This window comes from Pleurodeles waltl, chromosome 1_1, assembly GCF_031143425.1.
Source record: "Pleurodeles waltl isolate 20211129_DDA chromosome 1_1, aPleWal1.hap1.20221129, whole genome shotgun sequence".
NCBI classification, from domain to species: domain Eukaryota; kingdom Metazoa; phylum Chordata; class Amphibia; order Caudata; family Salamandridae; genus Pleurodeles; species Pleurodeles waltl.
In genome coordinates this window covers 572,269,059-572,295,034 of record NC_090436.1, presented here as the reverse complement: position 1 = coordinate 572,295,034, position 25,976 = coordinate 572,269,059, and positions in this window count along the sequence as shown.

The window sequence follows — 25,976 nt, the reverse complement described above, 5'->3', positions numbered from 1 at the left end:
CATGCCTGAAGAAGACGAAGAGGAGGATGCTGGCCTGCAACAGGAGGGGGAACAACCAAACACGGCTGCTGGAGTGCGTAGGCGCCAACAGCTTGTAAATAATTTATTTTCTTAATTTCTTATATCAACACTTATTGCACAATTGTAAATAAACACAGATAACAAACACCACATCATGGTTTGGCCTATTCATTTCTGCCCACCTTTAGTTTGAAATTGCTGAAGAAGAATGTCGTCTCATTGAGCAATAATGACATCACACTCATCACACAAAAAATATACACCACAAATGTCTGCACAGAGGCTATGAGGTTTCATGATACATTACCATCCACAGAGGCCAACAGGAGTACAAATGTGGCAATGACACATGCCTGATCCAGACACCTGAGACATTCTCTTACTCAGCACAAAAATGTAGCTCATTTGAAAGTCTCATTACACGTGTTCAGTGACAGGGTGGGACCATCCATGTGTACGTGACCATGTCCTCAATGGCTTCTCTCAATTTTTGCTACAAACAATGACCAATTGGAACAAGAATAGCTGCCACTAACTCATGAGGAGACCTTGAAGTTACAGTGACAACATACACCCAGACAGTTGATAGTGGATCTACATTCGCCCACACATATAAACATATGTCATCCAATCAACCAAATATTTTCAAGCAGCCGATCACAGTAGTGTCCCAGTTCGAACCTAGCAGGAAGAATGTAACATGCCACTAAACCAGGTAATGCATAAAGGGCCATATACATCAACAACCTATTTGTCATCAGCACATGAGGAACGCCGAGAGTTCGAAAAAAAATTCAGTGCAAAATGGTATGTCAGATTGCTCCAAATAATCAATAGGGCAAAAGTCAAATGGGCAAACGGGATTATTGAATGGCTAACAGTGATTCATACCCTATGGCCTTCCATGAGCCTGCTGCTGCAGGTTTAGCATAACAGAATAAATGAAAGCCATGGATAAATTAGCAAATCTGGAAGGGCAAACCCTAGGGTGCTGGGGGCCTAAGTCCACCTCTACCGCCCCCCAAATATACAATAATTATGTACATGTGAAGTAAACACATGCATAAGGCGCATGTGTGGCCTACATGTCAAAAGTAAAACACATATAAGATATACAAAATCATTATTAGGACATGGTTAGCCCCATAAAAAGTGTAAGTGACAATTGCACTACATGTTTGGACTATAGATAAATGCATTATGTGATAAATGTGGACACATTTTTGAGAAGGAATACATCCTGGTATCCCATTCATCATTTCAAAATAGCCATCAGCAATTACCCAAAATATGTGTACAAATATGGTTAATAACCATTTTGAGCAATCATTGATATTACAGTGTGAATGCCTTCTATACATCCAATAAGGGACATGTGTCATAGCTAACCACAAATGTGTATCACATAGCACCGTTTGGTCGTGACAAAATTCCTTTCACAACTTGAAAAAATTAAGACATTTTTGTCAAAATGCATCATATTTCCATGCATACAGCATGGGCGTCATATTTTTTTGACGTACAGGAGTGCACTGAATGCAGAGTCAAAAATGTTCCTATTAAAAATAATAGAATAATAAGCTGCATTACATGTCCACCATATTTTCTATGATGCATCATATTTCCATGCATACAGCATGGGCGTAATAATTTTTTGACGTACAGGAGTGCACAGAATGCAGAGTCAAGTATCATATTCATATTTGGTTCTCATATTTGCCAGCAATTTACATTTCTACTCTAGAACTGTAAACTCAGCCTCACACAAATGTAAGGGAACAATGAAGAAAATAGTTTTGACTCTGCATTATGTGCACTGTTATGCGTCAAAAAATCTGACGCACAATCTGTATGCATGAAAATATGACGCATAACGGAAAAATAAAAACAGCAGCCGTTTTATGCAGGAAGTGATGTAATAGAATATCCTGTTTACAGAATCTGTACTGTGAGTTTACTTTCACTTTCACTTTGCAGTCTCAGAGTATTCTAGACTGTGTGGCTGTGTGAAAAGTGTTGTCCTGTGTTTTACTGCTTTTGTGTCCTGTGTACCCTGGCCTTCATTCTGACCCTGGCGGTCAGTGTTAAAGCGGCGGCCAACCCGCCAACAGGCTGGCGGACGAAAAATATGAATTCTGACCCTGGCGGGAACCGCCAACACAGGCCGCCGCTTTAACACTCCGACCGCCACGGCGGTACAAACAAACAGCGCATCGGTCACCGCCAACAGGCAGGCGGCAGACAATGTACCGCCCACCCTATCACGACCCACCAATCCGCCACCTTTTTCGGGGCGGGAGCCCCGCCGATAAAAACACGGCGGAAACAGACATCTCCAATGGAAAACGCTTACCTCGACACACTCCACGCGGAATCGGAACAGCATGGAACTCGAACTCCACATCCTCCCAGCCATTGCCTTCCTGCTCTTCTTCAGGATCACGAACCTCGCCGCAGACGACAACGGTGAGTACTGCACCTACGACACAGGGGAGGGGGGAGGAGGAAAGGTTACGGGCACACACATACGCCACACACCCACCCCCACCCTCACCCCCACCGAAATACCTACACACCTATGCAGATAAAAAAGTCAGAGTGACACCCCCAACCACCCCCCCCAAAACAAAGACAAAAGCCAATGAATGTAAAAGTAGAACCATATTATTGCAACAATAAAGTATAGCGACCTTAGCAATATATGAAGAATGAATACACATCTAGAACTCTATCCATACAAGCAGCAAAAGTCCGGCCCAGTCAATCAAAGTCCAAAGGTCCGTGGGCCAATGTGCAGCAACACATGGGCAAAGCCCACACACGAGATCCAGTCCATTGGAGAGAACACTGCTGGGGCATCACTAAAATAAAAAGACAGGCACCTCAGGGGGAAGGAAAGGGGGGGCACCTCAGCCACATGAGTCCTTGACGCCAGATCCACGCAGGGCCTCCATGCCCACTGTGCCATCCTGGGGAGTGCAAAGCCACAGTCTCACAAGTCTCTACAGTGGCTGGATTGCCCACTGTGCCATCCTGGGGAGTGCAAAGCCACAGTCTCACAAGTCTCTACAGTGGGTGGATTGCCCACTGTGCCATCCTGGGGAGTGCAAAGCCCAGTCTCACAAGTCTCTACAGTGGGTGGATTTCCCACTGTGCCATCCTGGGGAGTGCAAAGCCACAGTCTCACAAGTCTCTACAGTGGGTGGATTGCCCACTGTGCCATCCTGGGGAGTGCAAAGCCACAGTCCATCAGGTGGATTACAGAGACCACTGGTCATGGAGGAGGCATGGTGGGCAGAGTGCGTCGTGAAGGCCTGCCCGACACAGAACCGGGACTGCCAATGGGCCAGTGGTGCTTGAGATGAAGGGCCCAGCAGAGCGGTGCTTGACAGGAAGGGCCCAGCGGAGCGGTGCTTGAGATGAAGGGCCCAGCGGAGCGGTGCATGACAGGAAGGGCCCAGCGGAGCGGTGCTTGACAGGAAGGGCCCAGCGGAGCGGTGCTTGAGATGAAGGGCCCAGCGGAGCGGTGCATGACAGGAAGGGCCCAGCGGAGCGGTGCTTGACAGGAAGAGCCCAGCGGGGCAGTGTTTGAGATGAAGGGCCCAGCGGAGCGGTGCTTGACAGGAAGGGCCCAGCGGAGCGGTGCTTGAGATGAAGGGCCCAGCGGAGCGGTGCTTGAGACGAAAGGCCCAGCGGAGCGGTGCTTGAGATGAAGGGCCCAGCGGAGCGGTGCTTGACAGGAAGGGCCCAGCGGAGCGGTGCTTGAGATGAAGGGCCCAGCGTAGCGGTGCTTGACAGGAAGGGCCCAGCGGAGCGGTGCTTGAGATGAAGGGCCCAGCGGAGCGGTGCTTGACAGGAAGGGCCCAGCGGAGCGGTGCTTGACAGGAAGGGCCCAGCGGAGCGGTGCTTGAGATGAAGGGCCCAGCGGAGCGATGCTTGACAGGAAGGGCCCAGCGGAGCGGTGCTTGAGATGAAGGGCCCAGCGGAGCGGTGCTTGACAGGAAGGGCCCAGCGGAGCGGTGCTTGAGATGAAGGGCCCAGCGGAGCGGTGCTTGACAGGAAGGGCCCAGCGGAGCGGTGCTTGAGATGAAGGGCCCAGCGGAGCGGTGCTTGACAGTAAGGGCCCAGCGGAGCGGTGCTTGAGATGAAGGGCCCAGCGGAGCGGTGCTTGAGATGAAGGGCCCAGCGGAGCGGTGCTTGACAGGAAGGGCCCAGCGGAGCGGTGCTTGAGACGAAGGGCCCAGCGGAGCGGTGCTTGAGACGAAGGGCCCAGCGGAGCGGTGCTTGAGATGAAGGGCCCAGCAGAGTGGTGCTTGACAGGAAGGGCCCAGCGGAGCGGTGCTTGAGATGAAGGGCCCAGCGGAGCGGTGCTTGAGATGAAGGGCCCAGCGGAGCGGTGCTTGACAGGAAGGGCCCTGTTCAGCGGTGCTCCTCACGGCAGGGTCCTGTTCAGCGGTTCTGGTCACGGCGGGGCCCTGTTCAGCGGTGCTTCTCATGGCGGGGCCCTGTTCAGCGGTTCTGGTCACGGCGGGGCCCTGTTCAGCGGTGCTCCTCACGACGGGGCCCTGTTCAGCGGTGCTCCTCATGGCGGGGCCCTGTTCAGCGGTGCTCCTCACGGTGGGGCCCTGTTCAGCGGTGCTCCTCACAGCGGGGCCCTGTTCAGCGGTGCCTGTCTTGTGTTTCCAGTGAACCACACCTGGCCAATACTTGCCGCTCACTCTGCATCGGACCTTTCCGGTGCGGGGCCCTCCTGTGATGGAGTCCTGGGGCTCTGGCTCTCCTTCGATACCCCCGGAATGGGGCTGGTGGGGCCCTCATGGCCAGGTCGGCTGCTCCCTGCCTTTTGCTCCTTGCTGCCCTTGCCCTCCTTGGCAGACTGTCCGTGGCCCTTGGCTCCCTTACCCGATGTGGCAGGTGACGGTGCAAGGCTACCCTCCTTGGGGGCAGGTGTATCAGGCCTGTCACGCCTGCCCTTCAGTTTTTTGGTCCTATTCCCAGGGGGGGGGCTGACTGTGCCTTTGCTGCTGGACGATGTCCCAGCCCAAGGAAAGGGCGGACTCCAAAAACCAGGCACGACGTTCTTTGGAGTTGCTGGGCTGGTGGTGGCTGAGGTGTTTGTGGAACTCTTACAGGATGGAGGGGGTGGGTCAGGTGAGGAAAAGAGGTCCACTTTAGAGAGGAAAATTTTCTTTGGAGCCATGGGAAGGGTGGCTGGAGTGGTTATGGGAGTGGAGGAAGAGGATGTGGTTGTAGGAGAGTCAAGTGTGCTGTCTTTGGGTGCAGGTGCTTGGGCATGAGGCTGACGTGAGGTGGATGGCTGTTGTTTGGGTGCCTGCCTGCGTTTGTGTGGTTGGGAAGCGGGGGTGACAGACACACTGGGAGAGGACACAGGGGACGTGTACATGGCAGTGGGGGTGGTGACTGCACGTGTGCGGACTGGTGTGGAGGGTGTGCTGGTGATGGGTGCAATGGCTGATGGTGGTGTGCTTGCAGGTGTGTGTGGAGACGTCACAGGGAGGGAGGAGGGAGACGAGGAGGTAGTGGCTGTTGGCATGTCTGCATCTGGATGTTGCTTGGGTGAATGCTTGTGTTCCTGTGGTGCTTATGTCTGGATGAGCTGCCCTTGGGTGTTGAGGTGTGTGCAGGCTGGTCTGTAGGTGTGGATGGGATAGGCAGAGGAACAGGGGAGTGGGACTGGGTGGAGGGAGTCAGAAGAGGGAGGCTGGAGACAGGGACAATCGTCGCCGTCAGTGCTGAGGCCAGAGCGCTGAACGATCGTTGATGGGCAGCCTGACCCGAATGAAGGCCCTCCAGGTATGCATTGCTTTGATGCACCTCCCTCTCCACACCCTGGATGGCATTCAAAAGGGTAGACTGCCCAACAATGATGGTCCTCAGGAGGTCAATGACCTCCTCACTGAGGGCAGCAGGGGTGACTGGGGCAGGGCCTGAGGTGCCTGGGGCGAAGGAGATGGCCGGCTTCCTGGCCTTGCGGGCACGGGCCGAAGGCCGAGGGGCTGCTGGGAGGGCGGAGCTGGTGCGCTGGGTGGCGGCTGTACCTGTTTCTGCGGTGGGCACGGATGTTGCCGCCACCGCAAGGGAGCTCCCTTCCGAGGACGTGTCGGTGTCGCTGCAGTCTCCCCGGGTCCCCGTGGTGGAGCCCCCCTCGCCCTCCGTCTCACTGGTCATGTCGGAGTCCGTAGCATGGCCCTCCGGGGCCATGTGAGATGCAGCTCCCTCTTGCACCGATGCCACTTCTCCTCCGCCTGATGATGCTAATGCACACATTCACAGAAAAACAAATAAAATGGGGGGGGGTGGAAAACATAAAGACAAGTTGAGTGCATGCATTGGGGACACCGTTGGCAGAGAGGACAGACACAGAAGCCCCCTGCACTACGCTGCGCACTTGGGGTACACTACTCATTCAATGGGACATGCCCTACAAGCCTATGGGCGACAACTGCCCACACAGTATACACTGGTCCATGAATCGCGTTACTAGGCACCCTACAGAGGTGGGGGGTGGGGGCACAGGACCATACCCACAGCCCTCCTCCCCGACCCAGGTACCCCCACTGCGCGCAAAATAGCTGAATGTGCTGGTACTCACCCCCTTGTGTCTGCTGTGATGTCCTCAAGTGCCCATCTAAATCGGGGTAGGCCACCGCCAGGATCCGGGACATCAGGGGGGTCAAGGTACGACTGGCACCCCTCCTAGGTTGGGAGGCCATCCCCAGCAGAGCCTCCGCGGTCTTCCTGCTCCCGCGGCGGATGTCCTCCCACCTCTTGCGGCAGTGGGTGCCCCTTCTGGTGTGGACCCCCAGGGCCCGGACGTCCTTGGCGATGGCACGTCAAATGTCAATCTTCTGATGGGCGCTGACCTATGTAACATGTACAGGGGGGGAAGAGAAACATCATCACTTTTCTGCATGCTCGATGTGAGTGGCCCCCCCTCCCCAACCTTGCTATGTGGCACATGCTCTCATCTGTCGTGCCATGCATTCGTCATTCGCTGCCCTCCCCTCCATCGTACATTCTCCCCCCTCAGCCCAGGCATTGGGCACTATGCATTGCCCCCCGTGTACTCACCTGTTGGTCTGGAGGCCCGTAGAGTAGCGCATACTGGGGGAGGACCCCGTCCACGAGCTTCTCCAACTCCTCGGAACTGAAGGCGGGGGCCCTTTCCCCAGTCGCAGCAGCCATTGTCACTTCCAGACCGAGGTCACAGCAGCACTTGCAGTATAGGTCCTCTCCTGTGGATGCTCAGGGCTCGTGTGATCAAGCAGAGAGAAAATGGCGGTTATGGCCGCGGCGGTGCGTACCGCGGCGGCGCGTACCGCGACCGCCGGCGCTCACCGCCATTGGCTCCTGAAACCCATAGGATTCAATGTTGTCCAATGCGGCTTTGCGCCGCGGACTGCGACCGCCTACCGCCATGGTGTGCCACGCTTGTGCAATTACCTCACTTCACATTGTCACACTTCACAGGTCAGGCAGCCGCAATTTCAAGGGCCCACATGGCTTCATTCCTACTGCGTCACACATGGCTAGGCCTTGCACCGACAATCATACTAGCCATTCAATCCCGAGAGATACGTGTACTGGGCATGCTGTGGGCACTTACCTGTGGGTTGCTTGACTCTGTGCTCCATGTTGTCCTTCGTAGGCATCGTCCGCTGGGACTTGCGAGGAGACGGAGGAATCTTCCCGTGTACAGACCGCTGGTGGACCTGTCGACAATGGAAGAAAGACACGTCATACTCACCTACAGACTCAACCGTGCCTCTATACAGGAACTGTGTGCCCAGCTGGAGCCAGACCTGATGTCACCCATCTGCCAACCCACAGGGATTCCGCCTCTAGTGCAGGTGCTGTCAGTACTGCATTTTTTGGCAAGTGGATCATTTCAAACTACTGTGGCCATTTCATCTGGGATGTCTCAGCCTATGTTTTCAAAGGTGTTGTCCAGAGTGTTGTCTGCCCTGATGAAATACATGCGGAGCTACATCATTTTCCCTGAGGTGGGTGACTTGCCTACAGTGAAGGGTGATTTCTATGCCCTTGGACACATTCCCAATATCATTGGTGCCATTGATGGTACCCATGTGGCTTTGGTTCCCCCAAAAGACGATGAGCAGGTGTACAGGAACCGTAAAAATTATCATTCGATGAATGTCCAGGTGGTCTGTTTGGCTGACCAGTACATCTCCCATTTAAATGCCAAGTTCCCAGGGTCAGTGCATGACGCGTACATCATGCGAAATAGCAGCATCCCTTATGTGATGGAACTGCTACAGAGACACCGTGTGTGGCTAATTGGTGACTCTGGTTACCCAAACCTGCCTTGGCTACTGACCCCAGTGAGGAATCCCAGGACCAGGGCAGAGGAACGGTACAATGAGGCCCATGGGCAGACTAGGAGGGTGATTGAGCGGACCTTCGGCCTCCTGAAGGCCAGGTTTAGGTGCCTGCATATGACTGGTGGATCCCTAATGTACTTACCAAGGAAGGTGTGTCATATCATCGTGGCCTGCTGCATGCTTCACAACCTGGCTTTGCGACTCCAGGTGCCTTTCCTGCAGGAGGATGGTCCAGATGGTGGTGTTGTGGCCGCTGTGGAGCCTGCGGAGAGTGAAGAGGAGGAAGACGAAGAGGACGGCACAGACAACAGGGACAGAGTGATACTGCAGTATTTCCAGTGACACACAGGTAATAATCTACTCCAGCATTGTATTATATCTGTAACTGTAGTGGCTCTCTACTGTCTGACCTTTCACCCCAATGTATGGTAACTTAGTTGTGTATATCACTTCCTATTTCAGTGATCTGATCCCCACGGAGTGCCCTCTGTTTTTTTTCCCCATGGACTACCGCTGTGTGACACTGGTATGTTGTCATCACAATGTAACTAGAAATGTTTTGTTGGTTATATGGAATACATTTGGTTTAAATAAATAGATAGCAGAATCCAGTTGGTTAATGTGCAATAATTGTGTTTATTGAAGTTTTAAGATAGGTGCATAGTTCAAACAGGGTGATGCTGGAGGCATGTCCATGGCAGTGTCCAGACTGTCGTTCCTACAGGTCCATTGTCCATATGCCTGTGGAAGGTGGAGCAGGGGCAGTTCAAGGTTGGACAGGGTAAACAAGTGGGACAGTGGGATGACATCCGGGGGTTTCCGTGCATGGCAGGGGTCTTGACATCCTACTCTGTCTTCTTCCTTGATCTCAGGCCTTTCTTGCGGGGTGGTTCTTGTTCTGCAGGGGGTGGGGTCTGGGAGGGCCGTTGCTGTTGTGTCGGGGCCTCCTGACCACTAGCGCCGGCGGAGGTGGTGGGCTGTTCTTCCTCCATGCTAGTGGCAGGGGCCCTTTGGGGGGCCACATGGTCCCGCAATGTGGTGACAATCTGGTTGAGTGCCACCACGATTGTACCCATTGCGGAACTGATGGTGCGCAGTTCTTCCCGGAACCCCATGTACTGGCCCTCCTGCATGGCCTGGATCTCCTGGAACCTGGCCAGGACCGTCGCCATCGTCTCTTGGGAGTGGTGGTACGCTCCCATGATGGTGGTGAGGGCCTCTTGGACAGTGGGTTCCCTAGGCCTGTCCTCCCTCTGTCGCACAGCAGCCCTCCCAGTTCCTCTTTGTTCCTGGGCCTCTGTCCCCTGGACGGTGTGCCCACTACCAGTGCCCCCAGGTCCCTGTTGTTGTTGGGGTTGTGGGTTACCCTGGGTGCCCTGTACTGGTAGACACACCGCTGCTTGACCTGTCCTGGAGACAGAAGCATGGGCCCACTGGGTGGGTGCTGTGCTGGTGTTTCCTGAGGGGGGTAGGTCTGCTGTGGCCTGTGGCTGACTGAGGGTAACCGACTGTCCAGAGGTCCCCGATGGTCCGGGCTGGTCATCAGGTTCTAGGTCGACAGAGCTGCTGTCATCATTGGGGGCCTGTTCTGGGGGTGGGATGGACAAATCTGGACCCTCCTGGCCGGTGTGTTGGCGTTCGGGCCCTGCAGAGGTAAAATAATATGGTTATTGATTTTGTGTGTGCCGTGGCGTGCGATTTGTGGGTGCCCTTGTCCCCCAGTGCTGGCAGTCCCATGTGGGAGGAGTTGTGAGGGTGGTTTGTGGGGGGGGATGGGTATATGCAGTGGTCATGCTTAGGTGATGGGTGTCCATGGTTTGTGCTGGCATTCAGGGGATTGGGTTGGGTTGGGTGGGTTGTGCTGGTGAGACATTAACAGGGATTATGTGTGCTGGGGGGTTAGGGGTGAGGGTGGGGGTGTGGGTTGGCATGCTGGTGGTTGGGGGGTGAAGTAGTTGAGATTAGACTTACCAGAGTCCATTCCTCCGCCTACTCCAGCGAGGCCCTCAGGATGCAGGATGTTCAAGACCTCTTGCTCCCATGCTGTGAATTCGGGTGGAGTGGGTGGGGGTCCGCCGCCAGTCTTCTGCACAGCGATGTTGTATCTTGACACCATCGCCCGCACCTTCCCCCGTAGGTCGTTCCAGTGCTTTCGGATGTCTTCCCGATTTCTGGGATGCTGTCCCAAAGCATTGACCCTGTTGACGATCCTTTGCCATAGCTCTGCCTTCATGGCTATTGTGGTGTGCTGCACCTGTGTGCCGAAGAGCTGGGGCTCTACCCTGATTATTTCCTCCACCATGACCCTGAGTTCTTGGTCTGTGAACCTGGGGTGTCTTTGGGGTGCCATGGGGTGGGGTGGATGAGGTGTGGGGTGGTGTTTGTGGTGATGAGTGTAGTGGTGTGTGGTGTTTTGTGCGTAGATGTGGTGTGGGTGATGATGTTGGGTTCCTGTGTGTGTTGTGGTTTGCGTTCCCTGTGCTCTCTCTCTGTGTATTGCACCTTGTCTCTGAATTTCGCTTTGAGGGGATTTGTGGGTGATGTGGGTGTGTGTTTTATATGGTGATGGGTGTGTGGGAGTGGTGTTTGTATGTGTATCAGGTGTGTGTATTTGGAATTTTTCAATGTGGCTGTGTTTTGTATAGGTGTGGGTATTTTGAGCGCGGCGGTGTGTGCCGCCAATGGAATACCGCGGTTGAAAGACCGCCGCATGGATTCGTGGGTCGTAATGGCATGGGCGTGTTTGTGTTGGCGTGACGGTGGAGGTTTGGTCATCTCCAGTTTATCACTGACCGCTGATGAGACGGGCTTCAGTGGATGTCGGGTTTTTGGTGGTTTGGCAGTTGTGGGTCAGAATGACCGTGGCGGTTTACCGCGGCCGCGGCGGGATTATGGCGGTCTTCTGACCGGCGGTAAGTGCCTTTTACCGCCAGGGTCAGAATGACCCCCCTTGTCTATTGTGCTTTTGTGATCATACTCTTGTTGTCTAATATTGTCTCAGTCAGTTTTGTATACTTTTGTCAAATCCAGTGTTTCTTTTTTTTGTCTGTGGGAGTCTGTTCTGGGTAGGTTAAATTTGGGGTTAGTTGGGCTATTTTTCTTAAGTTTTCTTTTTCCTTCACTACTCTACCTTTCCCCATTTCCCCCTTTTACTTTTTGTTCTAATTTTTTCACCTTGCTAATAGTTAAGATGTCAGGTAGGCCACGGCTTTCCAGGATGGGTGAGGAGGAATTGGGGGGATTCATTTGGCTTGTTTGCCATTTCCTCCCACTCATGCTGGAGGCTGGGGGCCGTGTGATACAGGGGTATCACACGGAGGCACGCAAAGTCCGGTGGGGGAAGGTGCGCCATCACTTGGTCCGGGTCTACGGTAGCATGAGGAATGACCATCAACTCAAGCACTGCTGGGCTGATCTGATATCCAGGGAGCAGGATCTGCTGGCCCACCTGGGAATCAGGATAGGTGGCCATGTTGGTGAGTACAAATCATTTACATGTGAATAATTGATAGCTGTGTGGGGACATGTGATGATTGTTACCCAATCTGCTAGATTAGTAGCTGACTGTGTAATGCTAGGGAAACCTAATGTGTATTTGTTGCACAATGTGTAGGAAGACCAATGCTAGCAGTCAGATGGCTCATGTTTTCAACACATACCGGATGCCTGTAGCTGTATGGAATGTAGTGTTGCCTTTGTGTCAGACAAGCGACACGTTAATGCCTCTATTTGAACTCTACAGGTCATAATTGCCAGTAAAAAAAGGGATGTTGAAACATAATACCTACATATGTAGACGCCATAGCTAGACAGAAATTTCTAAAACCATGATGATGCTATAAATGAGTGGTGCCTTCACGTCACATGGAGTTAGCTATGTTGTCCACACATATGTCACATGTGTGTCTGGTTGGTGTGTGTTGAAAATGACCACCTAGCCTGTTTGAGTTTGAGGGGTCATGCAGTCCTAAAGTAAACAGCTTTTGGATGTCTCTCTGGGATGCACATGAAGAGATGAATGCAACCCGATATTGTTGGGGCATACTAATGGAGGTGTATCTTTGACACCACATGACTGTCCTGGCCACTGCATGTGTGTAGTAGGGTGTGTAACTGTAGCAGGAGACTCATCCAATGTAAATGTTGATTAAGAATTATTCCATGCAGTATGAGCATGTGTGAAAGTGTATCATTACGCATGTCATATTCACACAGTGTCATTGTAACTGCAATTGTTTGTCAGTGCACGGAGTCTGAGTATATTCTTCCTTCCATGCTTTACAGGTGGACCTGCACCGTACACCGTGGGAGAGGTGGCTCATTTTGAGGACCCCGACACCTACAGTGAGTGTGGCCTGAGTGCTATTTTTATTGTTTGCTAGTGATGCATGATGGACTACTGTGTGTTCAACAGAATTCAAGGTTTGATGCGCTGCCCATTCATTGGTATTGTTGCATTAGTGGGATTTCAAATATCACTTCAGTTTCTGTAGACCAATGCATAGCCATCTCTCAGATTTAGGGGCTGTAGGTCATTCCAGTCGGCCCGCTATGGGGAGTGGGATGAGTCATGTGGAATACACTGGTTAATGTAAGAGTTGCTCTGGGACTTGGCTTGGACTGAGTCTGCATATCAGACTGACATTCTCCCAGATAGCTTCTGCAAAAGGCTTGTATTAAATATGCAGCTTCCGAGTTGAGGATGGACTGAGTACACTGTAGGTTGGATCTTCCGGGGCCATGAACTTCCACAAGTTGAACTAGAAGTGTGTGGGACTAGAGTGCAATGGCCTAGGTGTTCATTCGACTCATGATCATGGGTGTTCTTGCTCCTCTGTGTGTGTGTGGTAAAATATGCCTCACTGGTAGTATGTGATGTTGGCCTGAGTCAGTGCATTTAGACATGTGTGGACCTTGGATAGGACAATGTTTGGCTGACTCCAAAGTGTTGCTAGCCCTTCATTGGTGTTGTGTGTGGAGGCAAATACTTGTTGAGCTTTCTATACACTCCTGGGTGTGCATTGAATCTGGGATTGTTGGTTGTTCTTCCCACCCCACCCTCAAAGACTGCCATGTGATTGGGAATAGGGTACCTAGGACTGTAGCAACCAGTATGTTACACATACTTGTGACCTTTTGCAACTTAGTTTAGAACCTAGTGTACACATTCGGTTAGGGCACATGGGTTCAATATTTGCAAACAACAATTTACAAATGGCATTGAGTGAGGGTTGTGATAGTTATCACATAGAGTGACATATGTAGTGAAGTCAGTATGCGGAAGAGGTTCAGCCATAATGTCAGCTGCATTAGCCATTATTTGGATGAGAAGTTTAGGCTGGTGTCACCCATCATGTAGAGACATGGATATGCTAGGTGTGAGATGGCCTTTTGTATGCAGGCTTCACATGTACTTCCTCTGAGACTTTCAATGAACTATGTTGTGACAATTGCTGTAACAAATACAGTACAAGTAATGTGCAAATGACCCATTGTGCAATTCCACCCAATGCATTTCCTATGGTAAATAGTTGCCATTTCTCTTCACAGCTGCAAACATGAGTGCCGCAGAGAGACACCAGTTTGAAAGGCGTGCCATGCGATACCGGCACATCCTGCAGGTGCAGTCGGGGTACAGGAGGATGGCCCGCAAATTCCAAGCAGATCAGGCCTCCGGGGCATGGTGGGCCTCACCACAGGGTGGCCCTACATTGCCCACAACAGCCACCACCACCACATCCACCAGGTCTCCCCAAGTGGCCCCAGCAACGGCGGGGACAGTTGACCCTGCCTCGTCAGCAAGACCTGGACCCAGCCATTTTAAACACCCAGGACAGTCCAGTGGGCATACAACTACTGCCACACTGTCCACCTCGGCCAGCATACAGACTGCAGCAGCCCCTCCTGTAGACCCAGCCGCATTCCTGGCATTAAGCCGTAAAGTGGACAAAGTTTTTTCTAAGGTGGACAAGCTAAGCCAGGATGTGGCATATATTAAGAAAAGGGTTCGGTCCATCAGGCGGACCCTACGGAGGGCCAACCTCTAGGACTTTTGCCATGTTTAACTTTTACCCCTCCCCACTCTCCTCTTTCCTATTTTGTACTGATAGTTGGGTTTTGGGGATTAGTGTTAGGTTAGTGTAGGTTGTTATTCTTTCTATTTTTTGGGTGGGTGGGTGGGGGTCAATGTTGGGATTCATGTTTGTTTAAAAAAAAAAAATATATATATATATATATATATATATATATATATATATATATATAAAAATCACCAAAAAAATATATGATTGTTTAGGATAGTATAGTATGTGTGTAGGTTAGTATGTGTTGTCCTGCATGTGTCCTGTCTCATAATGGTGGGTGGGGGTTTGATGTTTAGATCATTTCGTTATATGTGTAGAGTAAGTTTAGCTTAGGTTAGTTAGGGACAGTTGTGGGTAAGTAGTAGCCAGGTTAGATTAGTGTAGGTATGACTTTTCCCTTAGTTGCCTCTTGTGTTAATAAATAGGAATAAACATATAGTTAACCCTTTGCATGATGCGTTAAGTGCTACTTTATCATGGCCTTGACATCAGTGTAGGTGAATGTTTTTCTATGACATTAGTGTCCTATGCTACCCACCACAGAAAATGGAGGTTTAACATGCCAGCTACCCGTGTACTAACTTGGTAAGTATCCACCATTTGGGAGACCCACCATTGGTAGTTTACATCGATCACCAAGGATTTGTGTTGATGAGTAGGTATTCTACATCACAAAGTGTGCTTCCAGACTTGTTATTGTGGGTAATTGAATTGGTCGGACTGCAGTGTGATGTTCAGGGAGATCTTTGTAGATGAGGTGTTGTTAACACTCTTGTCTTGTTGCCTTCATTGCTGACTTAGAACATGTGTGTAATGATTCAGCATGACTTTCCTTCATGAAAGTATACTCAGAAAGGGTGATTGATGCAGTGTTTTCTTTTTTTCTTTGCTTAGATTTTGCTGCATAATTGCATGTTTTAGTATTGCATGGTGCCTACATTTATCAGCCACCATTAGTTGACTTGAATTGCTATAGATGGAGCATTATTCTGTCCAACACAGCATGATTGTGTGTGGTTTGTCCCTTCATCAGTTAATCTCCTCAGGATGGTAAGGCTATGATGCAATCCTGGTCACTGCACAGATGTATCAGACTACATGATGTCAGGACAGTTGTATTGACAAGCTACATGGTTGCCACACAGGCACTTTTGAGTTATTTACTGCACAGTTGATGTGTCAAATAACACAGAGACATATTAGGTGTGCAAGTGCTATTTATTGATAGGTGCTGTAGTGCAAAATGTCCATTGTCCATGTTTGCTGAGTCCGTTCTGGTGCATTCTTACATGGTGATGCTACAGAACGGGTGTGGATGATGCTCCTGACATGCTGGGGTGATGTCACAGACAGTGCAGAGGGACAGGATTTGGCAAATAGTAGGAGAGAGACATTCACTGGCAATGGTGACAAGTCATACAGTGGTTAGCAGAACAGTCATTGAGTGTAGTTGTAGTGAGGCTGGCATTTGACAAAACGTAGGACCTTGGTCAAAGTAGGCCATGGTGCAGGGACTAGTGCTTCCGGGTACTCTTCCGTGAGAATGTGATCTGTTCCATGTCTTCTTCTTCTGATGTGTGTGTTGCCTGGTTTGTCCTTGTTGTTGTTGGTTGTGAAGGGGCAACACACACCTCAGTGTTAGAAGACGTGGAGTCATACATCCCGGGGGCTGCTCCCTGTGAAGTTCTTAAGGGCAGTACTGCTACAAGGAGGGCCTGCTGGTTTTTGAGAATAGCAGCCACATCACGATGGTAGGCAGCCAGGTCGGCCCTGAGGGGTTCAATGTTGCATTCGTGCACACGTTGACTGGATTGCAGTTGTAGGTGTTGTGTCAACTGGATGACAGCTGTGCTGATTTCCTTCTGTGTTTTAGCAAGTTCCTGCAAGAGAGATGTTAGGGCTTGCATTGCAGCTGCCTGATCTGCAAATGACGTCATGCACGAACGCACCCCCTCAAGGCTGGCTGCCATGTTTTGCATCCCCACCCGCACCTCCTTGGCCAGCTTCCGCTGTACACCAACTACAGTTCTTTCAAATCTGGTGCCAGTGTCGTCAGAGTCCTCAGCTGGGTTCGAGCTGGCAGGTCTTACAATTGGGGTGGTGGGTGGGTCTTCTGTGATGGCTGCTTGTTCTCTGCTCCTCCTTGTGACTGAAGGTGGGGTCTGGAGGGTTTCAAGGACCTTTTGGATGGTCTCCTGGGAAATGTTTATGGGCTCGTCATCCATGTCATCAGGGAAATCAGGGACAGGCATATCGGCAGGAGATCCATGTTCCTCTGCAATGAAACAGGGTACAATTAGTGTGTCTGTGTTGTGACAATTTTGCCGTAACATGCAAGCCTTTTGCTGAGTTTACTTTGTGCTCTGATTTGGTATTGGTATCTGCTGTCCTTCATATGAGCATTGTTATAGGCCTATGGCCCACCTGTGTGTCACATGTATGATATATAGTTATCAGACTTGTCTGCCTAATCGCCTCTAGGTGTTGCTTTGTAGCAATTAGGGAATTGCCATCTTTTTGTCCTACTCGTCCCTCCGTGTATATCTATTCTTATGGAGAGACATTTTGTTGCGTAGGCTCTCATTATCCTAAATGAGACTACTGGATTTGTAGGCAGCAGGATCGATAACGGTGTGGGGGCCTGAGTCTGACCCACTTGTAAAGAAATCTGTCACCCTAAATCTTTTTTATGGCTCTGGCTAACTAGCAGTGCCTCATGTCTCCCACGGGGAAGAAATGATTAGGCAGCCGAGTGCATTACATTTTTGGAACTTCTCAGGGAAGTGGTGGTCACTCAGATCCAAACCAACTCTCTCATTTCCAGTATGATCTCATATACAAATGACAAAGACAGTATGAGTTTTATATGATGATTTCATTAAACAACTGTATTTTAGATAATAAGGCGTGAGCCGCAATAACCAGAACAATACAACATAGTAGAATTGAAATAGTCACCAGGAGAGTAAAACTTAAGAACAAAGCTATCATAGTGCCTAACAGTTTCTACTCTCCCTCTGCTTGTTCTATTTAGAGCACAGCATGTTCAGCTTCTAGCTTGCCTTTCCGAATCACTGGGGAGACATCAGCCCTCATACCTGAGCAAAGGCCTGTGATCTGGTTCAGCATCTGCAGCAAGGCAGGCAGCGTCTAGTTGTGGTTCTCTGTTCGGAAACTCCCTCTTGTGTGTATTGGGACAAGGAAGTGATTTTATAACTAACATGTCATCGTGATCACAAAATGTCCCTACGCAGGAATGCGACATCTAAACTCCTACACGTCTATCGGCAATGTACCAGACTGTATCCTTGACTGAAGCACAGAGTGAATATGTTATGGAGAACTCCAGTGCTGAAGTAGGCAAAACAGTGTGAAATGAATACAAAACAAGACCGTAGAACTGGCTATTTGAAAAATAACAGTACGAAGCCTAATAAAAAGCATTTAGTGCAAAGTGCACAGAGGCTCTAAGCTGTCAGCAAATGAATAAAATACATTCAGGGCAAAGTGCACAAAGGCCTAAAGCCTGAAGCTAATGCGCAAAGGATACGTAAAACTTACCACACTACACTTTCACTGGCTGTGGGTGTTGTGATTGCCCTGGCAGCACACTTGCCTCTCAGGACCTGCCCCAAAATCTTTTTATTCACATTGACCTAAATGTAATTGTTATGTGACATATCCTATGCATGGCAATGTTAGGATGTGATATGGATGTAAACATTGTTGATGCTTCCAGCTGATGTTGGGTAATGTGTGTTTAATTGGATTGCCCTGTTTATCGTATCAATGTCCTATTTGGTTCTCAGACTGTGCAGGTGTGTTTCAGTGACCAGTTGCATGTGTCCCCTTCTCAATGTTGTTGTCTGAGCAGTATGACATTAGTGATGTTGCCTTGTTAGCCAGGCACGTGAGGGACCCTGGCGTATGCAGCATGTGTGTGTCCTTAGTGCTGTGTGGCTCCTATTGCTGTTTACTTTGGCTGATGTATGTGTCAACTATGGGCATTGGCATTTGAGTGTACTGGTACCTTTGTCTTATTTCTAGAAATAGTTGCAGAAGTCATCCTCACCCCCTAATTTAGGTAGGTATGTTCCATGGGGAGGTTCCTGCCATTTGCTACTATAGCTGCACAGAGATCAGAGGTGTTAGTGTAAACTGTTGTTGCAGTTACATTGCAGTTGTTGTTTTGGCTACTGGATTACTGATAGGGACCTAGTTGATGTAGGATACATTTTGACTGTTGAGTGCCTGGATGTAAGTTTGACGTAGTGGCCTTCCCACCTGTCGCTGCTTTCCCTTAGCTCCATTGTTGTCATGACAGGATGGCCCCATGGGACTGGTGTTGGTGCTGTGTTTTGTCGTGCCCCAGCTTCTGTCTGTGCTGGGCATGCCCCCCTGCCGTGCCCCTTTACCCATGCCACTTCATATATATGCTGACTTACATGCATTGTGTAGTTGGTATTCCCCACCCCGGTTGCAGTTATCATTATTGCATTATAATTCCCCATGTGACTTACCCTGCATGTGCGTTGTGTCCTGGTAGTCTGCGCTGTCCTGTCCTTGAATCCCTGTGACGATCTCCTCAGGGATGACGGCTGCGACCATCTCCTCCATGTGGTCCAGGGCCTCCTGTTGTGCTGGACTCCCCCCTCCAGTCTGCAGTGCTGCCTTCCTGTTCCTGGCCATTTTTTCCTTTGTCCTACGTTTGCAGTCATGCCAGCGTTTCTTACACTCAGTGACTGTTCTGCGTTCTTCAGCCTCACTGTTGATCTTGTCCACAATTTGTTGCCATATGGCCTCTCTCCTGCTGATTGGCAACTTAGAGGTGATGAACAGTTGGTGCTGGTGTTCCGTCACCTCTCTGACCAGGATTTCCTGCTCCTCTGCACTGAAGCGACACTTTCTTTTTTTTCTAAAAATGTCCTGGTTCCTGTATGGATTATCCTGGCTGGTTCCTGGTCTGCTGTCATCTTCCTGGGGTCTGTTGTGGCATCTGGGATCCATTTTGGCTCTCCTCTGCTGAAAGGGCAGTGTTCGCGGGTGAATTTGATGCTATTGCGTCAAAATTTACGGCGCTTTCCGGGTTGCGCTGTCGTAAATCGACCCACAGTCATTTGCGTCGCGTTAACGTTGGTTTCCTTTACGACTTGACGCCGCTGTGTGCGTCACAAAATAATGACTCCCACCTGTTGGTTGCGGCGCAGTGCGTCAAAGTATAAATTTGACGCCCGCACGGCGCATCGAAATGGCGTTAGCCAGCGGTAATTTTTTTGACGCAAAACTGCGACGGCGCAGCTTTGCGTCAAAAAGTATAAATATGGCCCTTAATGTTAGCTCCCTTTATTCTAGTCTGGAGCAGAATTTGCTGAGTTCTGCTATGCGGAAATCTGTGAAGTGCTGAAAAAACTCTGCTACTGCGCTATGCGGAGTTCTGCAAACTGCAGAGTTTGAGCAAGTTACGCTGTTTGTGCTGATTTTCAGTGGCAGGAGTTTCTCCTGTATTGTAAAATCAGCACAGAAGGCATCACATAGAGAGGAAAAAGGTGCTAATTTATTTCTGCCACTCGAGTAGATTTTCTACTTGAGTGGTAGCTTCCTCAATGCAAGTCGGCAGGTTTCTCAATGTGGGCGGTGGCGACCTTCCTCCACTGCCCGCGTTCAAAGATTTCGCTTGGGCTCACCAACATGGTGATTTCTCTTGTTTGCCAACTTAGGGGGTCATTCTGACCCTGGCGGTCATGGACCGCCAGGGCCAACGACCGCGGGAGCACCGCCAACAGGCTGGCGGTGCTCCCATGGCATTCTGACCGCGGCGGTACAGCCGCAGTCAGATACAGGAAACCGGCGGTGTACCGCCGGTTTCCCGCTGCCCAAGGGAATCCTCCATGGGATTCCGACCCCCTTACCGCCAGCCTTGTTCTGGCGGTTTTGACCGCCAGAACCTGGTTGGCGGTAACGGGTGTCGTGGGGCCCCCTAACAGGGCCCCACCAAGATTTTCAGTGTCTGCCACGCAGACACTGAAAATCGCGACGGGTGCAACTGCACCCGTCGCACCCCTTCCATTCCGCCGGCTCCATTCGGAGCCGGCATCCTCATGGAAGGGGGTTTCCCGCTGGGCTGGCGGGTGGCCTTCTGGCGGTCGCCCGCCAGCCCAGCGGGAAACTCAGAATTACCGCGGCGGTCTTTTGACCGCGCAGCGGTATTCTGCCGGCGGGACTTTGGCGGGCGGCCTCCGCCGCCCGCCAAAGTCAGAATGACCCCCTTAGTGTTGGTGAGCCGCGTGAGATAAAAACTACACTCTGCGTCACTTTGCAGAGTTTTTCGGAACTCTGCGCTCCAGGTGGAGCGTCGAGTGGGCAAAACTCTGCAAACGTCTTCGACAGGGAGAAATTCTTCACCCTCCCCTACTTTTTCCCATCAGTTGTGCAACTATCTACTCAATTCAATTGAAGCATTAGAAATGTATTAACGACTACAAATAATAATAATGCAAAAAAAATCTTAAGTTAACACGAATTTTATTCACAGTATTTTTCACTTACAAACAACAAGCTTTCATAGGATGAATCAGTGATATTGCGTGAGGCATCACAACATATGTCTGATTGCCAGGGTTTAAAACGTCAAAATTGTGAAATAAGAGTTTGTAGGTCAAACGTTGAAGCCACCTGCATTTCCTTTTATTTGAGAATATGCGATGCTGGTGTTTTCTGTTGGGTCAGAATTCACACAGCTCTATCACTAAGCTGCCATTTTAAGACCTGTCTCAATCTGAACTTTGCAATCTGCTTTGTTAATTTTAAAGTTTTCACCCTAATGTAACAGAAGCTGCTCTTGTTTTTAAAGGAGATCTGTAGTTGACAACCGTTGTTGAGAATGAATAGCTATGTAATCAGAAGAGTAGAAGAGGCAGGGGCGGCTCCTCCATGAGGGAGTACGAACGTTGCCTCCATGCCAGCAACGGCAGCTGCAAAACCTTTACAAGGAAACAATTGTAAAGAGGCGGGGCCACAGGGGTGACGAGTGTGAGGAGGAGTGCTCAGCACTCACTCCCAAGCACACCCCCTCAGAGCGCATGTGTGTTTGGCTGTCCATTTTGGGCGCTCCCAGCCAATCCTGACGCTGCTTTGAGCAGCGTCAGGATTGGCCGATGGGCAGGCTGGGAGCCTCTGCCTGCCTGCAGCCGGTAGAGGATCGGTGTTCGGCACGACCCGACGTTCAGGTAAGTTACATTTTTTTAAAAACAATTTATTCATATTTTCTAATCCCCCCGCCAACCCCTTCTCTCCTCCCCCCGTGAGCACCATCCCACCCCATCCCCTTTAACACCGTGAGATGCGACTGAGAAGAGGAGACTTATAGATTTATACATGTTGGTAAAATGTTCATTTGTGTACTAAACAGGTTTTAAGAAAACACATATTTTCTAATATATATTGAAATCATGTGTTTTTGCAATTATCATGATCATTGATCCCTTAAGATTTCAATAAACATGTGGAATATAAAAATAATCGCAAAGGACATCTATTGTAGATGGTTTTATTTTGTTATATCTTCCTGTAATGCTTTCTGTAAATACATTGGCCCTCATTCTGACCTTGGCGGTCTTTTCGCAAGACCGCCGAGTTACCGCCGCGGTGAAGACCGCCGACCGCGGCGGTATGCCGCTGTGCGCATTCTGACCGCTGGGAGCGTACCGCCGGAAAACCGCCAGCAGCCACACTGGCGGTCGGCGGGAAAGTGGAGACTGGTCAACCTCCACCGCCACGCCAGCAGAACACCGCCCACAGAATTACGACCCACATTTCTGTGTGGCGGTCTTCTGTTGGCGGTCTTCTGTTGGCGGTCACCTCCCCATGGCTCCTGTCACCTCCCGGAGGACCAACGCACAAGGTAAGTTGATCGTCCGTGAGGGGAGGGGGTGGGGGGGTGTTGTGTGATGTGTGCGTGCATGGGGGTGTGCGTGGGAGTGTGTAGAGGGGGTGTGTGAGTGCGTGCATGCGGGCGGGTAGTGCTGCTGTGCCTATGGGCAATGTGTGTAGTTAGGCGGGTGCGCATGTCGGCATGTATGTGTGCGGGTATGTGTCCCCGTTGTGTATGTGTGTGTGTAGGGGGTGTGTATATGTGCATGTAGGGGGTGTGTGCATGTCGGGGTGCGTGTATGTGCATGTCGGGGTGGGAGTGGGGAGGGGGTTCGTACCACCTCTGGGGGGTGGCAGGGGGGTGGAGGGTGTGGGGGGAGGACTCGGGGGGGCAGTGGGGGGTGGGGGAGACCCCTATCAGTGCCAGGGAAGGAATTCCCTGGCCCCGATAGTGCCTACCGCCATGGTTCGCATGGCGGTTCCCGACTGCCAGAAACCGCGACGGTAAGCAGGGTCATGATACCGTTGGCGGTCTTGGGTCGACCGCCGGACCGGAGTGCGCAGACTCCAGCCCGTCGGTCATGACCGCCGTGGCTGTCGGAGTGGGGAAGTGGCGGTCGGTCGCGGCGGGGACCGCCGCGGTCAGAATGCCATTTTTAATACCGCCGGTCTGTTCGCGGTCCGACCGCCGTCTCTCCGCCGACCGCCAAGGTCAGAATGAGGGCCATTATCTTGATGCCCATACTCAAGAGGCTGATATTGTACAACCTTATCTGATGGAATGGCTCTTTATAGAATGGAATAAAATGCAATGGAACATTAGAGACCTCGGTAATTGAGTGGGCAAGGCATTGTTATAATATTTATCCCAGGCCAATAAAACAATTTAATAGATTTTCTTGATTTTTCACATTTTCTTGATGACTGTCCCCTATATGATTGTGATCTAGCTGTAAAACATGCTGTCGGTATTTCATTAGAAATAGCACAAGAACAGTTATGGCGAAACTTTGCCACACTCCAAATAGTTCCTACACATGGTGCTTCCTTCCCAGGGCCAACCGTCCAGAAGAATGCCCTAAGAACTACATCTACCACAAATGGAGGGAGAAGCACTCACACACTAGTATTTGAGTATATTGAAAGTAAGGGGAAAGGGCCTAATAGCTCACAAAAGGTCAAGAAACAGAGTTGAACAAATTTACAAAAGGGGAAAATGTCACAGAACAAATCTACTAAAGACATTGGGGGTGATTCTAACCCTGGCGGTCGGTGATAAAGCGGCGGCCAACCCGCCAACAGGCCGGCGGTCCAAAAAATGGAATTCTGACCCTGGCGGGAACCGCCAACACAGCCCGCCAACTTAACACTCCAACCGCCACAGCGGGACCGACAAACAGCGCGGCGGTCACCGCCAACAGACAGGCGGCAGACAATGTTCCGCCCACACTATCATGACCGGCCAACCCGCCACCTTTTCCGGGGCGGGAGCACCGCCGAAAAAAACACGGCGGAAACAGACTACGAACGGGAAAACGCGCACCTCTACGCACTCCACGAGGAAGGAGGACAGCATGGAACCCGAATTAAACATCCTACCTGCTCTCGTCTACCTGCTCATCTACCACGAGTACGAACGCCGGCGCAGACGACAACGGTGAGTACTGCACCTACGACACAGGGGAGGGGGGAGGACGAAAGGTCACGTGCACACACATACGCGATACACCCACCCCCCCAAACCATGTACACACCAATGCAGAGCAACAAGTCACAGTGAAACCACTCAAACCCCCGTAAAGAAATCAAGGACATAATTAGTGACTCGAAATTTATGGGAAAGAAAAAACACTGATAAGTCACGGTCAAATAGCAATAACAACTCAAATATCCAAAATCAATATCCAGTGCATACAAAATACCGAGGCAATAAGTCCTGCACAACTAACGAGATTCAAAGTGTCCGTGGGCCAAAGTGTAGCAACACAAGGGCAAAGCCCACACAGGAGACCTGAGTCCTTTGGAGAGAACACTGCAGGGGCATCTGATGAAAAAACTACAGGCACCTCAGGGGGAAGGGAAGGGGGGGGCACCACAGCCACATGAGTCCACGACGCCAGATCCACGAAGGGGCCACCATGCCCACTCGGCCATCCTGGGGAGTGCAAAGCCACAGTCTCTCAAGTCTCTACAGTGGGTGGGATGCCCACCCGGCCATCTTGGGGAGTGCAAAGCCACAGTCTCTCAAGTCTCTACAGTGGGTGGCTTGGCCACTGTTCTATCCTGGGAAGTGCAAAGCCACAGTCCATCAGGTGGATTACAGTCTCCACTGGTCAAGGAGGAGGCATGGTGGGCACAGTGAACCGTTAACAGTGCATGACAGGAAGGGCCCAGCGGAGCTGTGCTTGAGACGGCGGGGCCCAGCGGAGCGGTGCTTGAGACGGCCGTGCCCAGCGGAGCGGTGCTTGACAGGAAGGGCCCAGCGGAGCGGTGCTTGAGATGGCGGGGCCCAGCGGAGCGGTGCTTGACATGAAGGGCCCAGCGGAGCGGTGCTTGAGACGGCGGGGCCCAGCGGAGTGGTGCTTGACAGGAAGGGCCCAGCGGAGCGGTGCTTGAGATGGCGGGGCCCAGCGGAGCGGTGCTTGAGATGGCGGGGCCCAGCAGGGCGGTGCTTGACAGGAAGGGGCCCAGCGGAGCGGTTCTTGACAGGAAGGGCCCAGCGGAGCGGTGCTTGAGACGGCGGGGCCCAGCGGAGCGGTGCTTGACAGGAAGGGCCCAGCGGAGCGGTGCTTGAGATGGCGGGGCCCAGCGGAGCGGTGCTTGACAGGAAGGGGCCCAGCGGAGCGGTGCTTGACAGGAAGGGCCCAGCGGAGCGGTGCTTGACAGGAAGGGGCCCAGCGGAGCGGTGCTTGACAGGAAGGGCCCAGCGGAGCGGTGCTTGAGACGGCGGGGCCCAGCGGAGCGGTGCTTGACAGGAAGGGCCCAGCAGAGCGGTGCTTGAGATGGCGGGGCCCAGCGGAGCGGTGCTTGACAGGAAGGGCCCAGCGGAGCGGTGCTTGAGACGGCGGGGCCCAGCGGAGCGGTGCTTGACAGGAAGGGCCCAGCGGAGCGGTGCTTGAGATGGCGGGGCCCAGCGGAGCGGTGCTTGACAGGAAGGGGCCCAGCGGAGCAGTGCTTGACAGGAAGGGCCCAGCGGAGCGGTGCTTGAGACGGCGGGGCCCAGCGGAGCGGTGCTTGACAGGAAGGGCCCAGCGGAGCGGTGCTTGAGACGGCGGTGCCCAGCGGAGCGGTGCTTGACAGGAAGGGCCCAGCGGAGCGGTGCTTGAGATGGCGGGGCCCAGCGGAGCGGTGCTTGACAGGAAGGGGCCCAGCAGAGCGGTGCTTGACAGGAAGGGCCCAGCGGAGCGGTGCTTGAGACGGCGGGGCCCAGCGGAGCGGTGCTTGACAGGAAGGGCCCAGCGGAGCGGTGCTTGAGATGGCGGGGCCCAGCGGAGCGGTGCTTGACAGGAAGGGGCCCAGCGGAGCGGTGCTTGACAGGAAGGGCCCAGCGGAGCAGTGCTTGAGACGGCAGGGCCCAGCGGAGTGGTGCTTGACAGGAAGGGCCCAGCGGAGCGGTGCTTGAGATGGCGGGCCCAGCGGA